A 15,459-nucleotide genomic window follows, 5' to 3' on the forward strand; every position below is an offset into this window, starting at 1 on the left:
ATCATAGCTCTTTAAGCAAACCAGGGGGCAACTGATAATTAAGTAGATGAGGACATTAAATAGTATACATTGGCTCTACATTATGGTCATATCATTTAGTCCAGGACAGCAGGCTGGTACTAAAGTTCATTCCAGGGTAGCTTAAGCATTTGGCAAATCTAATTTATATTCAACAATAATTCCTTATTGAAATGAAATCTAACTAGAAAACTCCTAATTCAAGTAATTTTCAAAAACGAATGCTACTTCCTTTATATTACTAAGATATTGATCAAAGAAGTGAATGGAATTAATACATCCTTTTCCCCAGGATCATCTGAAAGTATTGGAGATCTCACTCTAGCTCCCAAAAGCAAATGCTATTTAAGCTGTACCCCAGCTACCACCCCAAGGAGACACAGCTCTATATCCTGCAGGTTGAAAATGACTAGGCCCCAGCTCTCTCAGTGGCTCCCATTAATTTAGTGCTTGTTTTTTCCCATGCTGGGGGTTTTTATACATTTTCTTACTTCATCCTCATAAGAACCATGCAAGGTAGGCATTGGCATTATTATCCTCATCTTACAGATGAAGGAATTTAGACATAGAGAGGTTACATCATTTGCCCACAGTCATGTAGCTTAAAAATGTCAAGCCCAACTTCAATATTTAAAATCGCTATGTTTTAAAATTCAAGTCAGTTTTTCAATTGCTAAGGCCATATGCTTATAAAGCAATACCAAATTCTAGTGCAAAGTGTAATCTTTTTTGGAAAATGCAGTCTTTTAACCAAAGAGCTTATTACTTCATAACAGAGAGTTAACTCCTTGCTATCATGAACTCTGCTTCTTTTAGTGATGGATCCCCTCAAATGTGTCTTTGGATTAAACTTCTCATGAGGACATTTGCACTTTAACCTCTGGACAATCTTATCTAAGTGTGCTTGTCTTCCTGAATGTAAGGTTTTAGTGCAAACCAGGAAAGAGACAGAGAACCATTATTCTTTGGAATAATACTTTTTAATTCACCATGTATCTTTTTTCAGATTCTTTTCATTGGCTTCTTCATAAACAATATGCTTAATCATGTAGATGCAAGTAGAACTGTAGAATGAGAATAGGAGCAGGAAGAGATACACTTCCTGTTTTTCCCTCTAGGAGGAAGAATTTGCTCTGGCTCATTCATAATCTCTCCACTGTGGCTATGGGCATATAGTGCTCCTGGGTTGGGAGACTGTGTATATGTAGTGGCTGCCACAATTGTGAGAAGCAGCTTTACAGAACATAATCGTCAGTCTGATTTTCCTTTGTATTTCTTTTCTTCTGAAGGCTCTTTATGGCATTTCCTGATAGTTTATCTAATTCCCTCTAATTACAGAGAACATACTTCTGGCTTCTACTAGAATCACAGAAACCCGGTGATGTGAGACCTTGGCAGAAGCCTACCAATTTTTACCCAGTGCATGAATTCCCTCCACAACAAGTTGTCTTCCAGCCTCCATTCTGTTGCATCTGTGGCAAAAGCGAAGAGGAATAAGATTATCCCTTTGAGTGTTACGATAGATCATGGAATTCTAGACATAGTAAATGAGATCTTTAAAAATAATTGTTTTAACTGGCTGTTTACCTTTGATTTGGCCCTCCAAACATGCTGAGGTCCAAACTACATGAGATTCTGGACCTACACAGGGAAGAAAGGCCCCTACTACTCGGATAGAACCTCTATAAACTAGCAGAGAGCTTCCGAAAGCTCTTTTCTTCGTTTCCTGCCTAAATGTAATTTGCTTTAGTAAATGGGAATTCTGCACAGCCCACTCCCCTGCTGGACAGCTCCTCAAATTCAACTAAGATCCACTTCCCTGGAATTTTCCTGTGTACCCTGGGTCTACCCTTTAGACCTGTGGAGAACAAATCAAATGGTCCTGGCTTTTGCTTGACAGTCTCATTACTTTCTCCCAAATTTGACTCCTCATTAACTAGGAATCCTCAGCCCTTCAACTGCTTCTTATTTGACATCTTTGGAAATGCTCACAGCAGTGCAACTGTCAGTATCTCCCTCCACATCTGCCTCCCGGAACTGGGCATGGCACAGCAGGGGTGGTCTGACTAGAGAAGCTCCATGACTTCATTGGCTGTTGACACGGTGCTTCCATTATAGGAAGCTAACATCTAATCAATGTCTCTGACAGGCATGCCATGCTATTGACTCATCCAGTCAATAAAAATCTCCATGCTTTTCACATGTTTTGCTCTTAAGACCCCTCATTCTGCATTTGTTTAATTAGATTTGGGGGACCTAAGTCCAGTGCCCACTTGGAATTTTCCTTTATTAACGTTGCGTATTGTTATTTGCTCCCCCATTCAAACCTGTTGAGTGAGATCCTTTTGGATCCTAATGAGGGCACATTATACTTGAATGATCCCTCCAGCATCCTATCAGTCTGATTAACACTGCACCAACATCATCATCTCAGTTGTTGATAAAAGCTTTCAACAGAACATGGTCACAGCAGGCTCCATCACCTTACTACCCACAGTCTCTCTCCAGGTTGATGGCTGATGGCCAATGACTCTCTCAACGTACTCAAGTAATTAGAGGTTAACATGTTCTCTCCAGAAAATAATTATCTAGAGATCCAGTGATAGGAAAAATTCACATTTTTATATGAAGGATTATATCCTTGACTTCAATGCCATTTTGAGGTCATGAGTATTTACAGATCGCATAATTTTTCATTCATTCATCCATTCATCTAATAAGTAATTTTTGAGTGTCTCCAATGTGCCAGGCACCATGCTAGGTAGAAGTAATACAATCATGAGATAGAGTTACAAATATCCTGTGCCCAGGCATTGGTAGCTTGTAGGGAGATTGGATTAAACCCATACTTACACAAACAATTATTTAAGTACCGTGAAGGAAAAGAACACAAATAACTTCAAGGAGAGCGTTTCTTCCCCGGGGAAGTAACACTTAAGCAGAGACCTGTAGTTTGCCAGGCAACAAGGGGGAAGGGCATTATTCCAAGGAGAAGAAATAGCTGAGTGAAGACTTTGAGTGGGAAGCAGCTTGTTCAAGGAAGAAGAGCTGGGCAGAGTGGCTGGGGCACAGGCAGACAGAGTGGAGAGAGGCAGCTGCAAGAGTGGGCAGGGGACAGCACCTCACATCCTGAGGGCCTTATTAAGGAATGTGGACTTGTCCTAAAGAAAAGGAAAATCACTGAAGGATTTTAAGCAGAGAAGTGAATCTGAACTTAGTAAAGTATTCAAAACTGCAGAGTTCTTTAAGTCCATAGATGAAATATGGCATCTCCAAGTGAAAAATAAAATTATGTAAAATTACAGGTTATTCTTGATACAAGGATTTCAGAAAAATAACTTAAGAATGTATACTTACTTATACATTCTATCACTGCCCCAAGGAATAGAGTAATTACCCCAAAATAATGAAAATTTTACTTAAGGATCCTAAAATTAACCTCAAAAATAGTCACCTTTGCTAAAATACATCTTGTTTTTTGTTTGTTTTGAAACAGGGTCTCGCTCTGTCACCCATGCCGCGAGTGCAGTGGCATGATCACGGCCCACTGCAGCCTCAGCCTCCCATGCTCGAGTGATCCTCCCACCTCATCCTCCTGAGTAGCTGGGACTACAGACACTTGCCACCAAACCTGGTTAACTTTTTTATTTTCGGTAGAGATGTCTTACTACATTGCTCAGGCTGGTCTGGAACTATTGGGCTCAAGCAATCCTCCTGCCTTGGCCTCTGAAATGTTGAGATTACAGGCATGAGCCACCATGCTAAGCCCTAAAATGCTTTCAAATAGAATTTTATTTAGCCACACTCTTTGTTCCAGAAACTTTTTAGAGACAAATAATTTACTTTTTATATTTATTAATGCATACTTATATTAAAATACTCTATGCTACTCTGTTAATTATATTTTATATAATTATATTTTCTGAGAACTCTCACTGATTCTATAGAATACAAATATTTAAGAAGTCACAGTAGTTATGTAAGTCTTCTAAGCATGTAGCAGACCTCACCTGAAACACCTGGGGTTTTTTAAATTAGGGGATTAGACAATAGTGTTTGTCCTTTTATAAAATACGCCTGTAGACTGAATAATTTCATAAGTAAAGTCAAAGAGTCATTGGCAAGTTTTTAATGTATCCCAAGGAGTCTTTTAAAATTTAATTTAATTTGTAGAAGTGGATTTTTAAAGGTATCTTTTAAACAAAGAGAAAACGTACTACATTTCTGCTGTTGATAATCTTTTAAGTGAAAAAAATCAAAATAGTTTTGGTACATATATATATTCTAAACTTCTTCATGTATATGTATATATACCAAAAGTGTAGCTTTAAATAGAAAAATGTAGGATGCTAACGGATGTAATGTATTGTATTATAACTTCTTTCACTTAACAATTAACCCAAATGTACCATAAATCTAAATGCAAAAACTGACACAATAAAATTTCTAGAATAAAATATGGGAAAAACATCTTTGTGACCTTTGGCTATACAAAGGTTACTTAGAGAAGACCCAAAAACATGAAACATAAGTAAGAATTAGTTAAGATGGCTTTTATGAAATTAAAAAACTTTTGCTCTTCAAAAGACACTGTTAAGAAAATGAAAAAGGCAAGCCACAAAGTAGCAAAAAAAATTTGCAAAATATATTTCTGATAAAGATCTTGCATCCAGAATAAAGATCTCTTACAGCTCAACAGGGAACAGAACAAAAAAAGAGGGGTAGAAAGGCAAAAGATTTGAATAGACACATCACCAAAGAACACATAAGAATGCTCAACATCTTCAATCTTTAGGGAAATGCAAACTCAAACCACAATGAGATGCCATTGCACACCCAACAGAATAACTAAAAATAAAAAGACTGATGATACCAAGTGTTGGGGAGGAGGCTGAGCAGCTAAAGCTCTTCATCATCCCTGTTTGGAATATAAAATGATACAATTATTTTTAAAAATAATTTGCCAGGTTTTTTTGTACCTACTCAATGACCCATCAATCCCATACCTAGATATATACCCAAGAAAAAGAAAAATATGTTTACGGAGACTTGTATACCAGTTTTATTCATATTAGGTAAAACAACAACTGAAATAAACATTTACTGGTGAATGGATAAACAAACTGTGGGATATGCATACAGCTATTTAAAAAGTGGAACTGCTGATACACACAACATGGGATCTCAAGGTATTATGTTCAGTGAAAAAAGACAGGCACAAATGACTACATGCTGCATAATTTCATTTATATGAAATTCCAGAAAAGGCAAGAAAACCAGATCAGTGGTCACAGGGCTAGAGGTGGGAAAAGATTGGCTACAAAGAAGCACAGGTGAAGTATGTGGGATAATGAAACTTCTATATCATCATTGTGGTGATGGTTACATATAAGTACCTATTTGTCAAAATCTACCACATTGTACACTTAAAACAGGTCAATTTTATTGTATGTAAGTTATAGGTCAGTGAAACTGACAAAAATTTCCATACACCAAATGCAAAGTCAAAAAACAAATGATAGGCTGGAAAAAATATTTGAAATACATACGACAGATAAAGATTACTCTTTCTAACTTACAAAGAGCCATAGAAATTTATAAGTAAACATCAAGCAATCTGATAGAAAAATGAATAAAGTGTATGCAGTTTTCCACTTTAGAGTTGATGCAAATGGGTATTAATCATATGGAAGGATGCTCAACCTTATTGAAAATTCAGGTCGAAGTAAATAAGGCAAACATGAGATGCATTTCCCCTCATCAGCCTGGCATCTATTAGAAAGACTGATAAAATATATTGTTGTCTAAAATATGGAGGAAAGGACACTCTTATACAACAGCTATAATTTTTTTGGAAAGCAAATCGCAAACAGTCTTTGATCCAGCAAGATCTATTCTACAAAAATAAAAGCACCAATACATAAGCGTTTGTGTCTAGAATGTTCATTGCTGATCTTTCCCTACCATCAATGGTAAAATTCTGGCAGGAAAACTACTGTTTATAAATAGAGAAATGGCTGAATAAATTGGAGCACATATATACATACTACAGAATAACATGCTTCTATTAATAACATGAGTTAGGCTACATATATTGACACGGAGGAACATGATATGCTGTTATATGAAAAGGCAAGTGGCAGAAATATTTATAGTATGATCTCATCATTTGGTAATGAAGAGAAAGAAAGAGAATCTGTATTGTGTATCTGTTGGCATATAATTGTATGAGCTTACAGAGCTAAGGATAAACATGCATCCAAAAGTGTAAATATTGGCTGCTAAGGAGCCAATAGTGGGGGAGACAGATTGTTGCCCTTTTCTTTGTGTATCTCTATGTTAATGCCCTATCGCATGAACACTTTCTGGTTTTGTAGTTTGAAAAGAAAATAGTTTGAATAACTGCACAAAGAATGAAACATATTCCCCTCCCACTGCACCCCACCCAGTGCTCAGAACTTTCACAACACTAACCTACTATGCATGGATGTGACACCAAACTCTGAAAAACTCTCCTACCCTTCTTAGTTCTAATAAAATGTGAGGCCAAATGATAGAATATATTGTTTTTATAAAAATCAGTGGGTGTGGTTCAAGTAACAAATACACACACAAAGGGAAAAAGAACTCAAACTGGCTTTACCCTGAGAGCACTGAGCTTTAGTTTTCATAGCCTCTCAATGCAGGAAGATTGGAGACAAAACCTAGAATATGCTTATCATGAAATGCTGAAAAGGAAACCCCATACACCCTCAGAGAAAGGGTGCCTATCTCAACATTTTGTTTTAGGTTAAGGAGGAAAATATTCCGTAAGAATTTAGGTATACACTCTGGGCCTCATGTAGGTTTGCAGCCTAAATTCATATTCTCCTGGTGACCTAAAAATCCTTTAAGCTCTCAATTCAGTTTAAAATGGTTTTCAGGCATTTAGGAAAAGTGAACTAAGTCCTCACTGAAGAAATACATCTTCAAGCCAAGTCTCAAAAAATTGCTACTAATATACTTCTAAAGATTATAGGCTAATGGTGAAGAAAAGAAAGGAGGAAGAGGGGGAGAGGAAGAAGTAGAAGGGGGAGGAGGAAACACTTAATAGATAATAAAGAAAGCAACATGAGTATGAGCTAGAAAAAAGTAAAAAATAGAGTCAGAATTAAAATGACTTCTGATAGTGGTATTATCAGACATGGGATATAAAAATATATGTGCATGTATGTAGTATGTTTAAAGTAATAGAAGAGAGGATAAAGATTTCAAGCCAAGAGCAAGGGATTTTTAAAAAGACCAATAATATTTGAAAAAAAAGTATCAAAAAGAACTTGTAAAAATTAAAGAAAACAACTGAAATTAAAATTTAAACAATGGCTTTTTCAGCAGATTTGATATAGCTGAAGAAAGATTTAGTAAACTGGAAATTAGATTTAAAGAATGAATCCATAATGCAACACAGAGAGACAAAGAAATGAAAGATACTGAATAATAGTTAGGAGTCATAAATAACAAAGTAAAAAGTTCAAAAATATGTCTAGAGTCCCAGAAAAAGAAAGAGAGAGAAAATGGGTGACAGAATACTTGAAGAAGAAATGGCTGAGCATTCTTAAAGAACTGATGAGAAATACTAAGCCCCAGATTTATGAAGTCTAAGAAAATCAAAATTTTATCAAAAAATTTTAAAAATAAAATTGACATATATACTATTAGAGTGAAACTGAAGAGCACAAAAGCTGAAGAACAAGACTTTTTAAAAAAGGACCAATTATAGTTGGTGCTCATTGTTCACAGATTCAATATTTGAAAATTTGCCTACTTGCTAAAATTTATTAGAAACCCCAAAATCCATTCTTGCAGCACTTTCATGGTCATTCAGGGAGATGCACAATGTGGCAAAATATCTGAGTTGTCTCATATATACTTTCTAGCCAAGATCAAACAACACAACCCTCTGCCTTCTTTTATTAGCTCTTATACTATAAACATTTGTCTTTTTCACAGTCTATTTAGTGGCATATTTTTCGATTTCTGTGCTTTTTGTTGGTGATTTTATGGTTTAAAATTCTCCTCAAGCATACTGCTGAAATACTATTAGTGTTCCTAAGAACAAGAAGACTATGATGTGTCTTTGGGGGAAAATACACGTGTTACAGAAGCTGCATTCAGATATGAGTACAGTGCTGTGGGCTGCAAGTTCAATGTTAATTAATCAACAATATAGATTAAATAAGGTGTTTTTAAACAGAAACACATACAAAACAAGGTTATGTGTTGATAAGCTGATGAAAATGTTGTGACCACATGCTCATGGAACCTCGCCTTTTATTTTCTCTAGGAGCAGTGGTTCAATATTTAATAATTCAGTGTTAACAGTGAGTTTATAGAACACAATTACTGCAAATAATGAACCTAGGAGGAATAAAATGGAAGCCAGACAACAGTAGAATGTTATCTTCAACATGCAAAAAGAAAATAATTATCAACATAGAATTGTGTACCAAAGAAAATCATTCTCAAGAATAAGGGTGACAAAAAGATATTCTTCAGAGGAACTACGACTAAAAATGTTTACTTTCCATAAATTCTCACTAAAATTCTTTAAAATGTATTTCTAGAATAAGCAAATTTTAATTGATAAATATAGGGTGTATAATTTCCAAAATAATACAGAAAAATAATATAATTTTTTAAATTAATGTAAAATAAGATATGAAAGTGAAAGAAACATAGAACAAGAGGGACAATTATAAAGCAGAAAATAAGATGCTGAAAATAACCCAAATATTTTAGTAATTACAAAAATATAACTATGCTAAAAACTCCACTTAAGAGGCCAAATTGCTAGACTGGAATTTTTAGATCTAGCTCTATGCTGTTGATAAGAGACACATTTAAAATATAATAAGACAATAAAATTTAAAATATAAAGAAGGAAAAAATATACCATATAAATACTAACAAAGTTCAAATAAGTATATTAAGGTAAAAATTTCTAGGCTTACATAATGATAAAAAAGTCAATTGATCAAGAACATAGAACTATTTCTGCCCACCAGCACAAAATAATATGACCTTAATAATATGAGGCAAGAATTGACAGAATTATAAGAAGAAAATAGAAAAAAAATCAACAAATTTCCAAATATTGATTCATACAGTCAATATTCTTGCCTACAATGCAATTAAGTAGGAAATGAGTAATTAAAGGGAAAAAATTAAATCTATATATTTAAAGTATTTTAAATATTCTTTTAGTTGTACATTGTTCAAAGGAGAAATCATAATGGACTTTAGAAAATACTTTAGAAAACCAATGAACTAAGCATCTAACTTCAGAAGTTAGAAAGAAAACAATAGGCTGGGCACGGTGGCTCACGCCTGTAATCCCAGCACTTTGGGAGGCCGAGGCAGGTGGATCACGAGGTCAGGAGATCGAGACCATCCTGGCTAACACAGTGAAACCCCATCTCTGCTAAAAAATACTAAAAAATTAGCCGGACGTGGTGGCAGACGCCTGTAGTCCCAGCTACTCGGGAGGCTGAGGCAGGAGAATGGAGTGAACCGGGAGGTGGAGCTTGCAGTGAGCTGAGACCACACCACTGCACTCCAGCCTGGGTGACAGAGTGAGACCCTGTCTCAAAAAAAAAAAAAAAAAAAAACAGAATAAAGCCATAATAAGATTTATAAAAAGACAAATATAAGGGACTACTGGCAGAAAACATTCTATGATAGCTCTCAAGACTTCTGCATCCTTGAGCACACAACCAGCATAATCTCTTTCTGTTGAGTGTGGATGCACCTGACTTAATTAGGTGAGCCCTTTAAGAGGGTTTAGAGGTCAGAGACAGAGGTCTGAGAAATTCAAAGGTTCAGCAGGTGCTCTTCTTCTGTCCTGGAGGTATGCAAATAGCCATGCTGTAAACTGCCTGCTGGAGCCACATGGCAAAGAATTGTGTTTAGCTGTAGAAGTTGAGGAGCCAACAAGCAAATGGGGAATTTAGCCATATAACTATAAGGAAATGAAATCTGCCAAAACCAGTGGGCTTGGAAGAAGAGCTCATGCCTTATCTAGCCCCAGCCCCACCTTAGCACCTTGATTTCAGCCTGGTCAGACCTTGAGAAGAGCATACAGCTAACCATACCCAGACATAAAACAATAATCAGTTTTGTTTGAGATAGTCAGTTTGCAGCCATTTGTCATACAGCAATAAAAAATTAATAGTTGATTTAATGTTTTAGAAAACAAATACACAATACAGAGGATCATCAAAGACAAAAGGTGGTTCCTTAAAAACTCAAATAAAATAGATCAAACTTTGGAAAGATAAAGTAAGAATAAAATAAAGAAGGTGAAAGTGAATAATATATATATTAAGAATAAAAAAGTAGATCTAACTGTGCATGCTTCAGTTATTTAAAAGATAATAAGAGTTTATGACAATACATTTTAAAACTTAGATGAAATAGTCTTCAAAAATATAACTTACCAAAACTGACTTGAAAATAAATATAGAATCAGAATTTAAATCTTCCCATAATGAAAACAACAGGCTCACAAAAAAAAAAAACAGGTGAGTTCTGCCAAATATTGAAGGAACAAATAATTTCCATCCTGCAAAAATTATTCTTAAGTATAAGTAAAGAGAACATTCCCCTCAATTTATTTTAAGAGACTAGCAAAAGCATGATACCAAAATCTAACAAGAACAGTTTTTTTTAAAAAAAGACCATTATAACTCAATCTCATCTATAAAAATAGATGCAAACATTGTCAAGACAAACTAGAGATATAAAAAATAAAACACATCTTGAGCTAGTAGAGTTTATCCAAGGAATGCAAGATTGGCTTAACAAAAGAAAATCAGCCGATGTTACTCATCACTAAAATAGCTTAAGAGAGAAAAATCATGTGATAATCTCAACAGATATAGAAAAGTATTAAATAAAAATTCACCATGCATTCATGATTAAAAAAATCTCGGCAATAGAAGGGAAGTCCTAAAATAGGAGCCCCCAGATCTACTGCAGTCATCCTGCTGACTGAAGAAATACTGAAGTATTTTCTTTAAATTAGGGAGATGATAAGGATGCTTATTGTTATACTGCTGTTCAAACATAGCAAGGAAAGATAAAGAAATAAAAAGTACAAGGATTAGAAAGTCATTCTTAGATAATATGACCATCTGAATAGAAAATTCAAGTAAATTTAATGACAAATTGTTGGAATTAATGAGAAAAATTAGTAAGGTTGATATAAAATGAACATACAAATATTAGTTACATTTCCATATACCAGCAAAACAGCTAGAAAATGTAATTTAAATGATATCACTTGTCATAGCACTAAAATACAAAGTATCAAGGAATATAAGCCTTTGAAAAGATGTGTAACATCTTCATGAAAAAATTATAAAATTATATTGAAGCACATTAAAACAAACTTAAAATAGATGGTCAGATATACCATGTTCATGAATTGATTTAATCAAATAATAAAAATATAAATTTTCCTCAGATTGATCTATTGATTTAGTGTGATTGCAGTAAAAATGCCAACCATATTTTTGCTTGTGTTTTAATTTTTTGTGAAGTGTGACAAGCTTATTCTAAAATTTTTTTGGAAAGCAAGAAGCAAAGAATAAATAGCCAAAACTCTATTGAAGAAAAGAACGAGGTAGAGAGACTTGCCTTACCAGGCAAGGTTATATTATTTAAGACATTGTAGTATTGGTGCAAGAATGAACAAATAGAAAAATGGAATAGAACGGACAGCCCAAGAACAGAACACCATGCATATGAAAAGTTGTTTTGTGACTGAGTGGGCACTGCAGACCAGAAGGGACAAGAAGGATTTTTTAAGTAAATGAATCAGTTATCTCAATGGGGAAAAATAAAATAAAATTAAGACCCTAGAGCATATCATACTCAAGAAGCAGTTCCAAGTGGATTAAAGACTTTCATGTGAACAGAAAAATAGTAAACAAATTTGTAGAAGAATATGTATTTTTTCAACGTTAGGATAAGAGAGTATTTCTTTAAAAGATACAGAAAATGCAAAGAATAAAGGAAAAGATGAATAACTCATACTACATTAAGAATTTATATTTATTGAAAGATATAAAGACAGTTAAAAGATAAGCCATAAACCATAAGTTGACACAATTTGCAACTCATATAATTGATAAAGGATTAATATACAATTTATAAACAGCCTCTATACTAAAAATTAAAACATCTCAGTAGAAAATAGGCAAAAATCCCTGAACAGGCATTTTACAGAAGAATGAACATGGTCAACAAACATGAACAAAAGCTCAATCCCCTTAGTAGTCACAGAAATTCAAATTCAAATCACAAAATACCATTTTACACATACTACACTGGCAAATTGAAAATGTGTGACAATATGTCATAGACTAGATAGCATGAGGAATTTTTTAATTAAAAAAATGAAAATGTGTGACAATATAAAGAGTGATGAGATTGTGGAGAACCAGAAATCTTATACAGTGCTGTAAGAGGTGTATGTTGGTATAATCACATTATAAAACTGTCAGGTATTACGTAGTAAAATTGAAAATAAGCAAATTCTATGTACCAGCATACCTACCTCTAAATAGGTAGAAGGGAAATTGTTGCACATGTACTCCAAAAGACAGGTAGAAGAATGTTCCTGGAAGCCCTATCTATAGCAGAAAAAATATAAAAATATAAATAATCCAAGTGGACATCAACATAAAACTAGATAAATTACATGTGATGTATTTTTGTAATAGCAAACTATACTGCAGTGAAAATGTATGAAATACAGTTACTTATATTAGTTTAGATGATTCACACAAACCATGTGTTGAGCACAAATGCAAAACAGTTTCCATTTGCTTAACTGTTATGTATTTAGTAAACTAGGATTAAGCTTTGAGTTAAATGTCAAGTATGCAGTAAATGTAAATTGTATAAACATACAGTATTGAAACGATATGTTTAATACCTGTTTCCTGCATTAGACTGTGAAGTATTCCAGGATAGGCATTTATCTTCCTCAACTTTATTTTCCCAGTATTTAGCACAGGCAATGTACATAATAGCCTGAGTTTTTCCCACAGCTGATCCTGAAACAAAGTCTTGGGTGCAAGTGGTTTATTTGGAGTAAGTCCAGGAAGCAGGAATGAGGTAGTAGGAGACAGAAAGAAAAAAAGAAAGAAATCTAGTACAATGATAAGTTGTCAAGGTGGTCACTACTACAGACAACTGTGCATTATCCCACTGGACCATCTGAGGACCCTTGTGAAACGCCTTCGGAAACATGTATCCATTAGTTCCCATCCCCCATTTCTCAAGGATGTCCAAGGCTTTAACTCTCTTTGAGACAGAATTGCACATGGCAGAGTGTAGAGCAGATTCCTTCTGGTAACCAAATTTCTGATTCAGAAAAGCTCTGGGACAGAAAGTGCGAGGTAATTGGTATGAAGCGCTAGGCCAGGTGCTGCCAGGCTATACCTACAGGAAGCTGGTCAAGGCCTTCTTATAAATGACTGCCAAGGAAGTGGCTATATCATTACACAATGAAAAAGAAAGAGAACTAACGTTGACTGAGGATTTAGTATATGGCAGCCTAGGATTCATAACGAGAGTTATTTGACTCCAAAGCCCATGATCCTGTCCTACCTCCTCCCAAGGTCCTTCATTGACTGCTTCCTCCAGCACAAATATTCTGGAACATGGGGATTCACCATTCTTTATTATGACTATTACTAACTGTGTTTCTGGTGAGCATAGTTGAACATAGTTCCTCTAATTTTATTAATTATGAGTGACTTTTACTTACTGAGTCATCTTATGTCTTACCAGACACTTGTGCTTTGCAAATGTAAATTTGTATGCTTATTCTTTATTTGTGATAACCCATGAAATAGGGAGTAAGTATCCAGTTTTACAAATGAGGAAACCAAGGTTTATAGTTTAAGTCACTAGCTTTAGGTTACATGTCTACTTAGTGATAGTTTGTTTGTTTTTAACTTTGATGTACTTCCGCTTACTCAGAACGTTACTAGATTCGTGGCAAATTCTCAGGAAATGCTTATCAAGTTGATAAGATCCACTTGAATAGTTTGTGCTTTTCTCAAGGAAGATACAGTTAATGATTTCCCCAGCTGTGCTTCATCATCTATACCCAAATGAACATTCTTTAAAAGTCCAAGACAAATATCATAAAGGTGGAGGAGGAGCCAAGATGGCCGAATAGGAACAGCTCGGGTCTACAGCTCCCAGCCTGAGCGACGCAGAAGATGGGTGATTTCTGCATTTCCATCTGAGGTACCGGGTTCATCTCACTAGGGAGTGCCAGACAGTGGGCGCAGGACACTGGGTGCAGTGCACCCTGCGCCAGCCGAAGCAGGGCGAGGCATTGCCTCACTCAGGAAGCACAAGGGGTCAGGGAGTTCCCTTTCCTGATCAAGGAAAGCGGTGACAGACGGCACCTGGAAAATCGGGCCACCCCACCCGAATACTGCGCTTTTCTGACGGGCTTAGGAAACAGCGCACCAGGAGATTATATCCCGCACCTGGCTCGGAGGGTCCTACGCCCACGGAGTCTCGCTGATTGCTAGCACAGCAGTCTGAGATCAAACTGCAAGGCGGCAGTGAGGCTAGGGGAGGGGTGCCCGCCATTGCCCAGGCTCGCTTAGGTAAACAAAGCAGCAGGGAAGCTCAAACTGGGTGGAGCCCATCACAGCTCAAGGAGGCCTGCCTGCCTCTGTAGGTTCCACCTCTGGGGGCAGGGCACAGACAGACAAAAAGACAGCAGTAACCTCTGCAGACTTAAATGTCCCTGTCTGACAGCTTTGAGGAGAGCAGTGGTTCTCCCAGCACGCAGCTGGAGATCTGACCCCTGACCCCCGAGCAGCCTAACTGGGAGGCACTCCCCAGTAGGGGCAGACTGACACCTCATATGGCCGGGTACTCCTCTGAGACAAAACTTCCAGAGGAACGATCAGACAGCAGCATTCGCAGATCACGAAAATCCACGGTTCTGCAGACACCGCTGCTGATACCCAGGCAAACACGGTCTGGAGTGGACCTCTAGCAAACTCCAACAGACCTGCAGCTGAGGCTCCTGTCTGTTAGAAGGAAAACTAACACACAGAAAGGACATCCACACCAAAAACCCATCTGTATAACACCATCATCAAAGACCAAAAGCAGATAAAACCACAAAGATGGGGAAAAAACAGAGCAGAAAAACTGGAAACTCTAAAAAGCACAGCGCCTCTCCTCCTCCAAAGGAACACAGTTCCTCACCAGCAACGGAACAAAGCTGGACGGAGAATGACTTTGATGAGTTGAGAGAAGAAGGCTTCAGATGATCAAACTACTCCGAGCTACAGGAGGAAATTCAAACCAAAGGCAAAGAAGTTGAAAACTTTGAAAAAAAACTTTAGATGAATGTATAAC

General features: G+C 36.2%; 1 long non-coding RNA gene across 1 annotated transcript; it reads right to left on the bottom strand.

Moving 5' to 3' along the window:
- Window positions 1-995: 995 nt before the first annotated feature.
- Window positions 996-13,986, bottom strand: LOC129049485 (uncharacterized). The gene is made up of 3 exons (XR_008512598.2): window positions 12,998-13,986; window positions 12,617-12,692; window positions 996-1,490 (listed from the first exon to the last, which is right to left on the bottom strand). It is a non-coding gene; the product is annotated as an uncharacterized LOC129049485 (long non-coding RNA).
- Between the last annotated feature and the right edge of the window lie 1,473 nt (window positions 13,987-15,459).

Source organism: Pongo abelii, chromosome 14, assembly GCF_028885655.2.
Source record: "Pongo abelii isolate AG06213 chromosome 14, NHGRI_mPonAbe1-v2.0_pri, whole genome shotgun sequence".
NCBI classification, from domain to species: Eukaryota; Metazoa; Chordata; class Mammalia; order Primates; family Hominidae; genus Pongo; species Pongo abelii.